The 15547-nt window shown below is 42.9% G+C and overlaps 1 long non-coding RNA gene across 1 annotated transcript in view; it reads right to left on the reverse strand.

The window, feature by feature from the left end:
• Positions 1 to 848: 848 nt before the first annotated feature.
• The window catches only part of LOC148056522 (uncharacterized), a 148833-nt gene continuing 134134 nt past the window's right edge, over positions 849 to 15547 (reverse strand). Inside the window, exon 3 of the long non-coding RNA XR_015703113.1 lies at positions 849 to 884. This is a non-coding gene — a long non-coding RNA (uncharacterized LOC148056522). The remainder of the gene's footprint in view (positions 885 to 15547) is intronic.

Here is a 15547-nt window from a genome sequence, read left to right on the forward strand (position 1 = left end):
GTTGATGTAGGAAATGCAGGAAAAATTTTGTGCTGAAAAACAGCTGGGCAATTTTCAAGGGGTTTTTTAATATCACCTTTTATCTCCTGATCATTTGTTCTACCTTTTACCTTTGTGATACCCTTTTCTATATTTTTACTTCAGAGAAGTATTTAAAAAATTGAAGTTTAAAAGAAAAAAATTCTTAAGGGTGTATATCATGGGTTGCCATTGCAACTGAGGTTCTTTCCTTGCAAATTTCTAATGAGAATAGGTGACCAAATTTCCATGTTATTTTCCTGCTTTTCAGTCAACCCTGAGAACAGCTGAAATGTTGCACATTTTAACATCACATTCAGATTCAGCATTTGATATTACACAGAGGAAAAGAAAGCAACATAATTACTTCCTTCACATTTTTTTTCTCATCTGCAAGAGTAAAAAGTAACTTTCAGCGAGATGCCTAACAGGAACGCTGGCTTCCAGGATGCTGGATCACTCTAATTTACTGATTCGGGTAGCAAGCCTATCCATGGAAGTCTTCAAAGAAAAGCAAGTTAACATTTCACCTCGGGAACAATAGGGAAAGAGCCATCTCTAGGTGAGACAATCGGTTCAACGACTCCTTTCTAAAGTTTGCTTATTTGGAGCTTTTATGATCTCTGTAACAATAACCCAAGTAGCACAAGAATGATGTTTATCAGCTGAAATCAGCTGGAAAGGTAGCAGTAAAGAAGAGGAAGAAGAGAAGATGAAGTGCTTTGAACGGGTTGTGCACATCTGATACTCACCTTCCCAGAGCGCTTCCTTAGAGGCTTGCCGAGAACGGCTGATTTCTAGAATCGCTTCTAAACTCATGTCTATGATTAGAGCCACTATATAGCCACTTCTAGAATCACCGCTATCTAAAAGATAAAGCAAAAACAGAACAAAAAAACCCCGTAAAAATCTTTTTGCCAGAAGCTCACATAACAGTATTACTGATTGGGAATAATTTTATGTTTTAGCTGTTACTACAGATGAGCAAATTAGTGGTTACACAAAAAAAATATAAAAAAAACCCAGAAAACAAAAAAAACCAAAACAACAACAACAACAACAACAACAAACAACCAAAAAAAACCCAACCAAACAAAAAATAACCTGTCCACAGTTTTCTTCCGAACTGGAAGGGAGCCGGCAGGTTTGTAAGCAGCTTGGTGAGATGGCGTTATTCGGAGGGTGCTGGGTGCCTGCGGGCACCTGCCCCGGGCGCTGCTGGCCCCCGCTGCCCCCAGCATCCCCAGCCTCCCAGCATCACCTGCCTGGGGCACAGAGCAAGGGACAGCGCTGCCTTTGAACACATCCGACGCTACCTTCTAATTAACTGCAGCAGTCACTTTGGGTTTTCTTAAACAAATTAGGCAGGGGAAGGAGGGATGATACTGTATTCTTTTCCCTTGGGGGAAGAGAGGCGAAGGAGACTGCCAGGTAGCGGAGAGGGGAGGGCCGGCTGCCCAGGGGCCATGGACTGAACAAGCCACCCTGTCCCCCGGGGTGTAAATCAGGAGGAAAGCGTGGGGAGGGAGCAGTGGGAACAGCCCTCCCCGGGCACTGACTGACCCCGCTGGAGTTCAGGCCACCAGATTTTTCCGCTTGTGAAATCCCAGCTCTCCAGGGCCGCTGAATCCCGCTGTACCTCGGTCCGCACCGGAGGGAGGAGGAATCAAACCCTCCAGCTGCTCCGCTGGGCGAGAGGTGCTTGGGTTTGTAGAAAGGGTTTGGCTTCAGCACCCAGCCTGGGCAACAGGAGGAAGGGGCCTTTTCCCCGGAGCACCGGGGGTTCAGCCCATGAGCTCCTTTCAGGGTGTTTTTGCACCTATCCAATTTACAAGAAATCTGGCTGCAAAATTTGTTTGCAGAGACTGGCCTATTTCAGAAACAACGCTCACTTAGACACCGCAGCAATAGGTAGCCAAATAACCTTTACAAATTCTGTAGGTATAAAAAAGAGCAGAAAAAACCACCCACTCTCCAGCCCCAAGCAGCACAAAATCGGGGCTGTGCAGTCGGTTTTCTCCTCCCCCTCTCCCTGCCCTGAAAAGAAGAGGAGAGAGCATACATGGTGACATGAAACACTTCAGAGAAAAGCAAACAAATATTGGCTTCTCTGGAGAATCAGAAACATAACGGTACTATAACGCTAGCAGTTTATTTTTCACTGCCTCAGGCTGCTTGGCAGAACGTCACAGTAAAATCATCTAGGCATAAGAGATTAACTGATGTCTATTTTGCTATAAGGCTCCACGCTCTCCTATTGAAGGACTTCTACACCTGCCAAGGATCGCTGTCGAGCCGCAGCACCAGGAGGGAACCCCACAACCTTTGATCGAGTCAGAGCACGCGGGTTCCTCAGCCAGCTCCCGAAACACAGGCTGGGCTGCGGAAACCAGCCGAGTGCCACGCACCGGACCGACATCTAGCTGCAAAGATCTTCATCTAAACCGAATCAGCAAACCGAAACTCAGGACAGAGGGGCACGCAAGACGCAAGGGCTTAAATCACATCATGCTCCACACACAGGCTCATTGCATCCTTGGGCTTGAGAAAATTTTGTGTTGTGGTACAAATCCTGGGCTTGGCTGAAGACAGTGAATATTCCCCCTCTGAGCTGGGGTATCATTTAAAATACTTCAGAGCAATTAAATGTGTCAATTTGGGTATTGAATGCTTTCTGGAACAGGTGGATCTGCTGCCAGCATAGTCACGTCTTTACACAACCTGAAATAACTGCTTAAATACGGTACTTTTGTCTCCAAGCATAAACAGGCAGCAGCGGTATCCCCTATAAATGATCTTTTGCCTCTGACTGGTTTCCTTACCAGGCAAGCAAATGCGAATTTAGTATTGGTGAAATGCTTTAATACTGGCAAGAACAAGGGAGACAAACGGTATCAATAGATCTGTCAATCAGAGTTCCTGTCCCAGCCCCCAAAGCTTTTATTTAACTTTAAAAGCAGTAGGACAGCCTGCATCCGAAGCTCACTCCATGCTAATTTCAAGGCCAAGCATTGGAATTTTATTAGCCTATACCAAGAACTGTTTCTGTAAACTTTTCCCCAAAAGAAAAGAACGTTGAAATCATTTACATCATTTTAACTAGCTGGCTGCAAAAGAGCTTGTTAAAATCTACACTATTTAAAAAAAAAAAAAAAAAAAAAGAGGAAAACCCACTACAAAATTGACTCACTAAAAGAAGTTTACTTTCGCCCATGCAAATGAGCACTTGCACTCATTTTGGTGGCATCATCGCTTCTGCTGCATCCTGAGATTTTAGTTTCTAAGATCACTAAGACACCCTAGCATCACAGCACAAAGCTCACAGCTGGCAGAGCCACATATTTAGATATTCACATGGAAATCTGGAAGAAATCATGCCCCGTTTAAACAAGAAAGGTACTATTTATATCAGCCATTATTTAACAACAGAAAAAGCACTTGTACAAACTGAGGAAAAAACATGTTTCTGAAAGTCCCCAGGACTCGTCGGGTCCCACTGGCTTTAGAAGGAACCAGAAGGATCTGTCCTGTTGCAAGTGGTGTTCAGCACCTGGCGGGACCCAGCGGCATGACTGAGCCAAGCATAGTCTGAAAAGCACATTAGGAGTAGTATTTATGGACCAGATTTTTCACAGGTTTTAAAATATTTTTGTTCTTGATGGGAGCTTCCGGGTGCATTAAGTATCTGTAACAAACATCCTCTCCGCAATACTAATTAGCACTAATCCCCGCCATGCGGTCCCACGTAGCACATGGTCCGTGTCGCACGGTGTGGGAGCTGCTGTGCCGCCCCGCAGCCCTCCTGCTCCAGCCACAGCTGCCCCCAGCCCTACGCAGGCTGGAAACCATCTCAAGCACAGTTTAGGCACCTGGAATTAATATTACAACACATCCTCACATAAACTAGGTTTGCATGCAGAAATCGAGTGGAGAAGCTATGATTTTGTTCAGATATGAAGCTGGAAGCACCATTTGGCCTCAGCCTGCCTGACTACCAGTGCTGCCTGTACCTTCAACCCTTTCATGTATTACGTGCACTTCTTATATCTTGCCTTCTTCTTGACTTCAGATGCCTCTGGGGCATGAACAGCGCTTTGCTCTTGCTTCACACAGCACCTAACACAGCAGTATATATAACAGAAACGAATGAGTCAGTGCCACAAACAGTCCTTGTCTGCAGGAATCTGCTGAATCAGCAATGCTTCCCAGGGGAGGTGTGTTTTGTAAAGGCTCCAAAAAAAACGTGGAAAGGCCGAATGCGAGGATGCCCTTACAGATATAGCCATACAGATGTTTCAAGCTACATTACACAAGAACTGATCTTGGGAAGCAATATCTTCCTGCCCCAGTGGATTTTCAGGGCCATGGGCAATCTGCCCCCAACCTGCCATTGGAGTGGAGTCTGTGTGGACCCTCAAAAGCCCACTGGCTTAGCATGGGCAGCTGCCCTCCCTCGAAAGCACCCAGCAGAGATGTGGCTGGCACCAACGCAGCTGGTTTTGATTTATCAGCCTGAGGCCGTACCCATTTGCAGCTGGGAGAGGCCTTCAGCTGAGATGTGGAGCAAGGTTTGAATTTACTCCTCTGGCGCCCAGCGAAGAGCTCAGTGCATCTCCTGCCAGAGGAGAGCAAGTGCACAGAGAGGACTGGTGTGCACTGCTCCCATTAAAGGTAATGGGAACAGAGACCCCAGCTCTCCTTGGTGCTTTGGGAAATCTTCTCTGGGTCATCTCATACCTTGGTCCCAGGTCAGTTGGAGAAAAAAAAAAGTTAAAAGGAAATAAAAGGAAATAACCAATTCCACTGAAATTGGCCCAGGTTTTCCTTAAATATCTCCTTTCCTAGCTCTATTTTATCCTATGCATAGACAAACCTCTTCTCAAAGTCCAGCAGACAGTGCTGCGTAAGCTTATTTCGCGGGGATCGCAGGGCTGCCCTCCCGCAGCAGGTGCATGCAGGGGCAGGGGAACCGCTGTTGCGCTCCAGCTTGCTCTGGTGATTCAGGGAAGCTGAGGATCAGGCCCTGGAGAGCTTTATTTCTGCCAGAAGAGAATGTTTTAACACAGGTTGTCCTGGGAGACTAACAGCATTTCTAATGTATGCAAAAAAAAAAAGAAGAAAAAAAAAAGAGAAAAAAAGCCTAGACACAGAACAGAGCTCAACGACAAGCTTATTTGTCTCTCTCTGAAATGTAAGCGTTCTTTAGGACGGGATCCTTAAGCCGTAGCTTGTAAAAAGCTGTTTGTTTTGTACTGACCTTCTCCTTTTATGTAACATGATAGGCATGCTTCAGCGAGTCCTGAATGCAGCTAAACATATGTCGTCAGCTGTGCATTGCTGCCCCTTCTATTAAAATGGATTTTGGTAGCATATGTGGGAATAGGCTTGCCACAGACACTCAAGGGAAATGAAGGAATACAGGGCAATTAGCAAGAGCAATCCCCAGACCTCTCCGCTAAGCCTCCGTAGGAAGTACAAAGACTTATCTCATGGGCATGGAAACAATTAAGGTCAACAAGTAATCGTGGAAAAGGAAACTTTAAAAACAAGAACATGGTAAATGACCTAGTAAACACCCCTTTTGCCCTCCTCACAGACTTAGGACGCATTTCATCTGGGGTTCATATGCACAGTCTAGCTGGCTTTTGCCTCCCCAGCCCCCCTCACATAATGACTTCCCTTTGCAATTTCCTGGAGGAAGTTGCTGGAGTGATCTTTTAGTGATAAAAATAAGCCATAGCGATTCTTAATTTTCAGTCAAAGAATTCTCCTAATCTCCTAATTAAGGAGCGAATGGCAGTAGTGTCCCTTAGAAAGCATCAATGGGACAAGCAGCCTTTGCAGAAGAACGCAGTTATTCTGGAAGAGAGAAGTATCTTATGGATCATTTGGCCAGATGGATGATATCCTGCATCTAATTCCTTCTCAGAGATATGTGCAGAAGCACTGTTTTTGATAAGAGAGTTTCTTCACAATTATTTTCTCTTTTACAGGTCATTAGAGAGTAGACACTGTTGCATTCTTTCTCACAACTTTAGAAGCATTAATTGAATACTGAAGTGTCAGCCGTAATTGGTAATCCGTGCTCTGTCACTCATTTTCTCACTTCCCTCTCTAGCAGACAGGAAAGAATTTCTGAGGGTTATGATGACACCAGGGAGTTCTCCAGGGTTTTGTGTATTTGTTTTCATCAGTCATACTTAACGTATGGTATTTACATGTCTTCTTCACAAACACTTGAGAGCTGATCTGGAGCACAGCACTCGGGTGACTGCTGCCAGCTTGTAACTCCTGACTTACATATGTAACAAGCGGTATCCTGTCAATTTAAAACACGGCTCTTCATCCAGTCAATAAAGCCACAACCTGATGTGGGAACCCCCCCAGCATGGACAGGGAAGGGAAAAGGGAGATTTCTGGTTTGGGAAGGCTATCAGTTGCCCCAAAAAATGAGGCGCGTCTAGTAACACACAAAACCTGTTTGAGCTCAAGTACATGTGACAACACCAGATCCTGTCTTTATAGCTAGGCAGACACAGACCTTTCCATTTATTGCCTGTATTTATATACTGGCCAGACCAATAGGGTGGTCTGTGTCTGGTTACATACTTTGTAGCTGAAGACCAAATACAATTAATAACTGAGTTTGGACCCTGTGTTTCAACAAGCCATGCTTGTTTGCTCCTTTCCTTCTTTCATCATCTTCACAATTTACTGCAACACTTAATACAGCAGTTTGAGCTGTGAGGAAAATACAGATAAGATCATATTAAACACATGTGATAGTTTTGCAACATGAGGCCAAAAAAACTTTAACCCCAGGTTTGCAAGACTTGACTACTATAGTGCATCATCTGAATGAAAGCACGCAGTTAAGAAAAGGTAGGAAACTGGCTTTGTGCAAGTATCTTCCACTTCTTTGTTTGCCTGCTTACCACATCATAATCTCATCCTAAAAATGCATCCATTCAATGTCACAAATACATCTGAAGTCCTTGTCACTTGTTTCTACTGCAGGGTACTCACAAGATGCTTTTAGAGAAAGTACTCAAGCAGTACGTAACCGGAGGCTAAATCTGGCATACCGTGACTGTAACAAACTATGACATCTGTCACAGCTCTTCTTGGATAAACCTATAATGATTGCTCTGACCAGAGAAGAAGACATCTGAAGTCAGTAGCTGAATAATGCTAATGATACTTTGTAAACAGCACAGTTCAAATAGAATGATGCATTTCTCTGAAGAAAGATGCTGAGAGCTGAGAGAGGTCTGACTGGCAGATATTTACCCCCCACCCATTCTTCTGTCCATAAACATCCTTGTGAAGTGCTGCAGGCAGGGAGCTCTCATTTTATGCATCCCAAACTGCAGCAGAGACCACAGTATCTAGCAGAGGGAATACATGTGTCAAACATGTCAATAAAGACGATATAATTTCATCTATGTATTTTTGGCATCAGTCTGCATCTATTAAATAACAGCACATGGGTATCCCTGGTTGCACATGCAGCACCGCTTTAACCTTAGCAGCAATAATTCTCGTTATTGTAAGTTTGTAAGTTCTTTGGGGCAAGGAACGTGCCTTTCTCCCCACCTGTATTAGTAATAAGTTGTATTTTTGTGATGTTGCAGATTACGGCAGAGAAGATCAGGTGTACCAGGTGTGTAGCTCCACAGACGGGTCAGGTGGTGCACCAGTGAGCTAACAGCCTAAAAACAGGCAAGACAGACAGCAGAAATATCATCCCGTACTCAGAGCTGATGTGCAGAGAGGTGACGCATTTTGCCCAGGGTCACAGAGGGGGCTGTGTCAGAACGCAAAGCCAGATCTTCCTACTCCCAGTCCAGTATCTCTATTAGAAGTTGTTTTTTAACCACTGCACTGAATATACTTGCAGTATTTTATATGTGGCTAATACTGCCATATCAGACGTGTCTGCAGCTGTTTAAGGAGCAAATGCTTGTACCATAAATTATTTTATGAAGATGTGACTGTTAATAACAGCTCCTATGCATTTCTAGTAACCATTCCCCATTAGCCACAGCAGAACCTCAAAACTAGCCGATGACTGACAATTGTTATGCAGGGCAGTGTCCCCGTGTCAACTTATTCACAACACCTGTCATCACTTCTTGTCAGTAATCTTGATCTAGTTATGATTTAATTTATGCCTTGTGTGTCATAAGCCAGCACTTAATTTTTTTCAAAGCAATCAAATGAACTCTTTTGTTGATCAGCCTCGTTTCTTTAACAGATGCTGAAATTAGGCTATCTTGTGAGCAGCTCTTACCATTCTGGCAAATAAGTAGCGTAGCAGCACCACTGCTAGCAGCTTTCAACTCCAGGACTCTCAATATAATAGGAGCAACAATACATAATTCCCTACAGTAAGGAAAGGAAGTCTGACAGCACACACAATTCACGCTAACATTAAGCTAATGACAGAGAATTTGTGAAAACACAAGATTGGGTTTTGAACTGTTGCTGAGTGTGCCAAGCTTTGCTTTAATTTAAGCGGATTCCTAATGCGAACTCTGCTCATGTGCTCTGGGCAAGATTCTCACAACACATCGTCTTCCTGCAGTGACAGTCCCTAATACGCACTAACGTGTGCCCTGAAATGCAGGTACAGAGCTTGTCTCCTCGTTGTCAGCATCGAGACAGGGAAAGCGTGCTTCCCAAATGAAAAGGTCATTGCAAAATTAAAAGATGAGATGTAGTAATAAAAAGGTAATTTTGTTGGAAGTTAATACTGGCTGCTCTTCCATCTGCAAGGCATCACTGCCACAAGGCATATCTCAAGGCCTAGAACACTTCCAAATTTTAAGCATTTGACTAAAAAGGGACACTTGGGGAGTAAAGGACATTCATGTAACTTAGTTGTAAAACTAAGTAAAACTAATGACAACAAGAGCCGTATTTTTACAGTATTCTCCTGTTATTATTGAGTACTACAGCAACATCAAGAGCTTCTAACTGAGCAGGAAAACGCACTGTCCACTGTTTCCAAGGAGTGAAAACCCCCAGTAAATGAAACGGGACTGAGGAAAACATACATTTTAAAGAAAAAAGAGCAAAGGCAGAGATTTTTAAGAAGCCATCTGAGCCATCCATTATCATACAGAAAAATACCTGCACTTGTAGTGCAGCCCTCAGGAATCTCCCCAGATTTCTGTGATCTTTCAGAGAGGGACCAAATGACCTCCAGAGGTCCCTTCCAACCTCAAATGTTCTGCGATTCTGATTGAGAGTGACACCATAAGGACACCAGCTGGCTCCCTCAGCTCTCATGGGCCCATTCCGTCAGGTCCCATGGACTTCTGTACGCACAGTTTGTTTAAATGTTCCCTAACCTGATCTACCTCCATCAAGGGAAAGCCTTCCTTGCTCAGGATTTTCCCTCTGGTCCCAGGACCTGGGATTTCTGAAGGCAGATCTTACCAGTAAAGACTGAGCCAAAGAATTCATTGAGTTCCTTGGCCTTTTTCATGTTCTTTGTCACCAGGTCCCCTACCCATCCCTCTCCAGATTCAACTCCAGAAGAGCTTTGGCTTTCCTAACTTGATCCCTGCATACTGGGACAGTGTCTTGGTAGTCTTCCTGGGTCACCTGGTCCTGTTCCCACCTCTTGTATGCTTCCGAAACAACAGAAGATCGCCACGCTATTAATACAGAAATAATCTGTATTCATTCATCTGACAAACTGCTCTTGGCTTGGAATACACCTCTTTGGTTGTATGCATTCACAAACTGGATTTATTTTTCAAATACCTGACCTAGTGCCAAAAGAGACAACCCATAAAAGATGCTATTTAAGGACTGTACCAATTACAGCTGGGAGTACCACAAAGGCATCACAGCAACAGCTGATTAGATCCCAGATGAAGTTCACAGTTACAAATCCCTCAACAATTGCCCTCACTGAGTTTGTAGCACCCCACACTTCAAGTCAAACGGGAGGGAACAAATGTAACAACTGAGTCATCCTTCTGCCAATAATTTCCTGTAACTTGTGTCATTCAAAAAGCAGTTCCAAATTAAATCTGAGCTGATATCTCAGCACTGATTCTTATGATCCAGGAACTACAGAAATTCAATTCTGGATTTGGATCTGAACAACCCAGCTGAGCAGCCTCTCTGGAACAGGACAAGTGCCTTGAGCTTTCAAATGTTTTGTACAAACACAAAATCAGAATCCAAGGCATGCTATTTTCAAATCATCGTAGGCTGTAGCAAGAGGCAACGATGCAATTAATTAATCCTTTTCATATAACACACAAATCAACAAGCGCTTCCTCTTCACAAGGCTTAAGACAGGCAAAATAGTAGGCATATGTTTGGGAAAGAAAATGAAAGATCGGGCCCTCTGCTAGGTAAGAGAGATCTAAAAGCCATCTTCTTTCTCAGCTGCCATTCTCCCTTGGTGTTAGCATTGCAGATCTGTATTTTATTTCAGCATCATTCTGTGCAAACTTATATTCATTTTATAACAAGCAAAGATTTAGATTTCTGTAATGAATGACCAGTAAATAGATGCATTTAAAATACAAGAATGAATTCAGAAGTAAAGGCAAAGACTATTCTGTGTGTTTTAACTTGTTAAACTAGTGAGACTTAAAAAAAAAAAAAATCAAACTAGAACTTTTCTTGTGATTTTGCATTCATCAAAATCTTTTGTAAAGGGAAAAAATGCATCATTTCAAACACTCATGGTAAACTTTAGCACAGATAAAAGCGTGCATAAATATTTGTAATCAGAACTTCTCTGTGCCGAACGTAAACCAATAAAAAGATGATGATTACATACATAAGCACATGGGCACACATACACACACATATATACTGTGACCACATTCATCCCTTTTGCTAAACTACTTCCTTATAGGGTAAAAGGTCAGACTAATCACACATAAATTAACTACAGCTGGAGAAAAACTTTAGAAAGAAAATGCTTAAAATAATTGCATTGCTTTTTTTAACCACATTATTGCTTCTTTTAAAGTGAACCAATTGGCATGCATGCAAATGCAGCAGAGCTAACAGTTAACGAAAGGGAGAATTAGAGAGGAAGCATTCACTCAATTAATCCAAACACATATATGTACATACATGGAGACAGCACATATTCTGAGTTTGTTTAGTAAATAAGCATGTACAGATAGCCATATTACCCCTTCACACATGTTGAAAAGAAAGCAACAGGCTGCTTTTTGTGCACAAATAAATGAGAAGTTTTAAGTAAAACAATTTCCAGCACCACCCACTCGAACAACAATATTGTCATGGTTTCATTTTACCACTCCGAATGGCAATACAAGTTTTTGCCTGTTTGGAAATGTAATGTCGAAGCAACTTCTTGTTTTAATTTAAGCAAGCAGAAGCTGCCAACCATTTTTGCTTTCCAGCCAAGAAGAATTTATCTTACACATTTATTAAGTCATCATCTAGTTAATTACAATCATTTTGTAAATAGTGTAATAGAATGAAGACAGCCATCCAGCACTGTTACGTTAAAACTGATACGAGACACAAATGGGCCAGGCCTCAAAGCAGTGCAAAGTCCCTGTCACTCCAACAGTATCGGTGGAAATACCTGAGTTTACATCAGCTAAAGAAACAGCCCACCTACATTTCTCCTGCCAGAGACTCTGTTACAAATACTAGGTGCGTTTTCTCCAGGCAGGACTGTCTCAGCAAAACCCCTATCCTTCTTCCAAACTGGTGCTTTCACTTAAAGTAGCTGCTTGCTTTCTTGTCCATGGCTATTTGGGTAGAGAAGAGGAAATAAATCACAGGGGAGTGAACTTCATTCACGGAGCACAAGCGTAAAAAGAAAGGCTTGATAGACCAACGCTTTTACTGTGCTTGGGTGAAACTCTCCCTGTCCAAAGCTTTTAATTTTAAAATAGTATGGAAGTTAGTGTATGGGTTTCTGGGGTTTTCTTTGTTTGGCTGGTTGCTTTTTTTAAGCAGACTGATAAGAAAAAGCTAAGACATTTTTCTTTGGAGGATGATATCTGATTTTATTGACTAGTTAATAACCTATTCCTCATTCTTCACATGACACTGGAATCATACTAAATTGATGAGATCAAGAGTTATTCCCTCCGTATTGTAATAGAAGAGAAGAGAGAGGCCAAATTCTGCTCTTAAATGTAACTGTAAAGAAAGTTACTCCAAACTTTCAGCAAGGCAAAAAAAACACTGACAGAGCAGAATTTGGCGCTCCGTCAATTTTCTGAAGGCTACTTTACATATAAAAAGTTACACTGGATTAACAAAATTATGTGGTTTTAAAATAGATAATTAAAGCAATACAGCTTTATGTGAAAATACCCTTGAAATAAACTTAACCAAGTTTATAGGAGTTTAGCTGCACTGGTTAATTTACAACGCAGCTGTAAATTGCAGTGAAAACGGTTGGCAGCAACAGTCTGCAACATACTTACTTATATCAGCACAATGGTTTACACGAGCTTAGTTCAAACAGAGCCTTAAACCACATCAATATCCATGCCGAGTCAAGCTCTTGCATCCTCCTCTCCTCGTTTTGTTAGTTTTCCTAGCCCAATTGTAAAAACATAAAGTATAATTTGATAAATACAGGTATATCATAACATAACAGAATAGCCAAAGTTAGGACACTTGGACACTGGCTGAAATGAAAAAATTCTTCCCCTTATCTGCTCTGACATTCAAATACAAATAAACGGGGATGTTAATGCAGAATCTTTGCTCCCTGTATCGTCTGAATGAGAGAGAAACTACAGCTCTGCTTTGCTCAGCTTCTTTCAGACAAAACTCCTTTAATGAATTAAAGGGGCTTGGGTCTGCGCAAGGGTCAGTCAGGGACATCAGTTTTATTTTCATGCCAAACTGTTATACAAATGGAATGTGCTATAGATACCTATAAAGCGGTATAGAAATGCGTCATTCCTGTGCACGTTATCCCCTCTGCCCATGACAGAGGATCCCTCGTGGGAGCTGATCGTGCCCGTGCATCTCCTCGGGAGGACGGGACCACCGGAGCCATCCTCCCACAGCTACTGCCCCACAGGCTCCAGGGGGAGAGCACACTGCGTATCAGCAAAACACTTAAGCAGGTGCTTAACTTTAATTACCTGCTTACAATCTGCAGGCCTGAGAGGTTTATGAGCCCTTTATAACGGCTTCTGTTGTAAATCCTAATCTTTGACTTTTCCAAAATAAGAGAAACTGGAAGGGCAGAGACAAGCCTTTGCTCTCAGATAAAAATCAGCAGCTTGTCATGGATGGAGAGCAGCTGCTGTGCGATTCGGAAGAGCCAAAGGACCAATTTTCAGCTGTTGCTTGCTGTACTTGGAGCAGCTTTTGGCTGAGGCAGAGGTCCTCGCCGTCGCCTGCTCGGTTGCCACAGGTCAGCCGATCCCCGCACGCTGCCTGCGCTAAAGCGTCTTGGCACATGCGCTGCTGCATGGCAGCTTGCTCAGCTGAGGTGACTCAGTCATGCATCCTCTATCGTCTCGCCCTGCTCTCCCAAGATGAATATATGGACGTAACATATGAAAAAGAGCAGAATTCACAGACACGACATGTTATTTTAAATCTTTTCTTTTCCCCCCCTTTTCATTCAAGGAAGCGTACAGATGCCTAAGCTGCTGTTTACACCAATGTTAGAATGCTGCCTATTGTAAATTAGGTCGCGAAGACATTTCAACAACTAGTAAAACTACTCACAGTTCATCTGAAATTACATTTTCAGGATTCAGAACAAGTTACCTCATCATCGTAAATGACCCCATTGTCCAAAACACAATAAGGACATGTCTTAGAAAGAGACAAAGATGACATTATTTTCCTTGGTCTCTATTAATAGAGATTCCCCCAAACAGAAGAATCATTTGAGTGCAGATATATTTGGAGGCAAATAATGAATAGGTCCTTCTAGTTATTCACAAGACTATACTGTTGAGAATGTAACAGTTATTTAGGTTCCTTTTTTTTAATTGCACACTCTTGAGTGATCACACATGCAATTAGCTGTTTGCTTTCAGAAAATAAACTGCATCGTACAAAGCATTTTTTTTTTTAAATGTGCCCGATCATTAGAGAAATGTCTAGGTATCTCAGATATGAGCAGAATCCCTCATGAAATAAAGAAGAAATTTTATCCGCTAGCACCGTCAAGTAACCTGAATATTCAGCTGGGTCTGATCTTCAGCTCATCTGGAAGTAGCCTTCCTGCAGAGGGAATTTCTGCAGACCGATTCGGGCAACGTAGAGCCAATATCGTGTCTGCAGCCCTGGGACAGAAACCAAACTGATCTAAAGCTCACAAACTGGAACAAGAAGGCTGGAGAGCATTGCTGTCGCTGCTGGCAGCAGCTACCTGGCTGCTGGGTACACAGAGGGGCAGAGAGGGCAAGGGAAAGCTAGGGGCGAAAGTGCTTTCAAAATATACATCAGGTCAACCCGAAGGGCTGTGGGGAGACCGCACTTAAGAAGGAAAAAAAATTTGTAGCAGTGAGGACATAAACACCTCTAGATTTGTTCCATGCGTCCAACAGGGATTAAGAAATTTTTCTTTTTTTGCTGCTCAGCATTATTTGAAACTTCCTGTAGCGAATCCACAGAGCAGAGATCTCAGAAAGCAAGGGATTTAAAATACATGTGTTCTCTGTTTGCTTCTACTCAGAAGATGCTGTACTGGCAATAGATGGAGAAGTAATATAGTCACGAAAGAGGAGTCAAAGCTTCCTTTGGTCCCCAGTGGTTATTAACAGTTATTAAGTTGGATACCTTTTAAGTGTGCGGAGGCCGGGCCAGAATAAGTGGAAGCAATGCAGTCTCGTGGCTTAGAGCTGCATGTGGCCAAATTTTCTGTTTTTGCAAAAGGCAAATGAACCCACTAGGAGCACCCTGATGCCATGTGATGAACGCTTCAAACATCCAGTTTAACTTGTTTATGGCTGGCGTGGATATTCCCAAGCTGCCCAGCCACGCTGCAGCTACCAACTTGCTCCCTCCAGAGCGACTCTCGGCAGTCAGCGATCGCTGGAGGTCAGCAGCAGAGCCCAGAGGTTCATGGATTCCAAGTCCAATTTTTCCTGACCTGTAGTGAAATTCCTGTTCCAATGTTTCAAAGCCTGAGATGTCACTGAGGCTACTATGTCCTGACTTTCAAGCCCTCCTTCTGGAGCGTGGCTGTGACAGCCCAGTGTTTGCAGCCCAGCCCAACCCAGCTCGCTCAGCACACTCTTGTTTCTCTCAAAACAGAAAAGAAGAAAGTTGCCAAAGTTCCTGGGAGAACCAGTCAAGACCCATCTTACTAGCTCGCAGCTAATGGGTACTGTAAAGTACCTGTGCTAAATGTGTTTCACCTTTGCTATCTTACCTTTTTACACAGCATTTTTCTTTTTATGATGATGTTCCCATTATCTCAGCCCTATCTTCCCATCCCATAGCTATAGGCCATTAGCCTTGTTAAAAAAAAAAAAATTAATTAGAATTGAAAAGGTAGAATAATAAAGGAGAAAATTGTTTTTTG

Source organism: Nipponia nippon, unplaced genomic scaffold (genome assembly GCF_047370975.1).
Source record: "Nipponia nippon isolate SJK-2023a ecotype South Korea unplaced genomic scaffold, ASM4737097v1 scaffold_13, whole genome shotgun sequence".
Lineage (NCBI taxonomy): Eukaryota > Metazoa > Chordata > Aves > Pelecaniformes > Threskiornithidae > Nipponia > Nipponia nippon.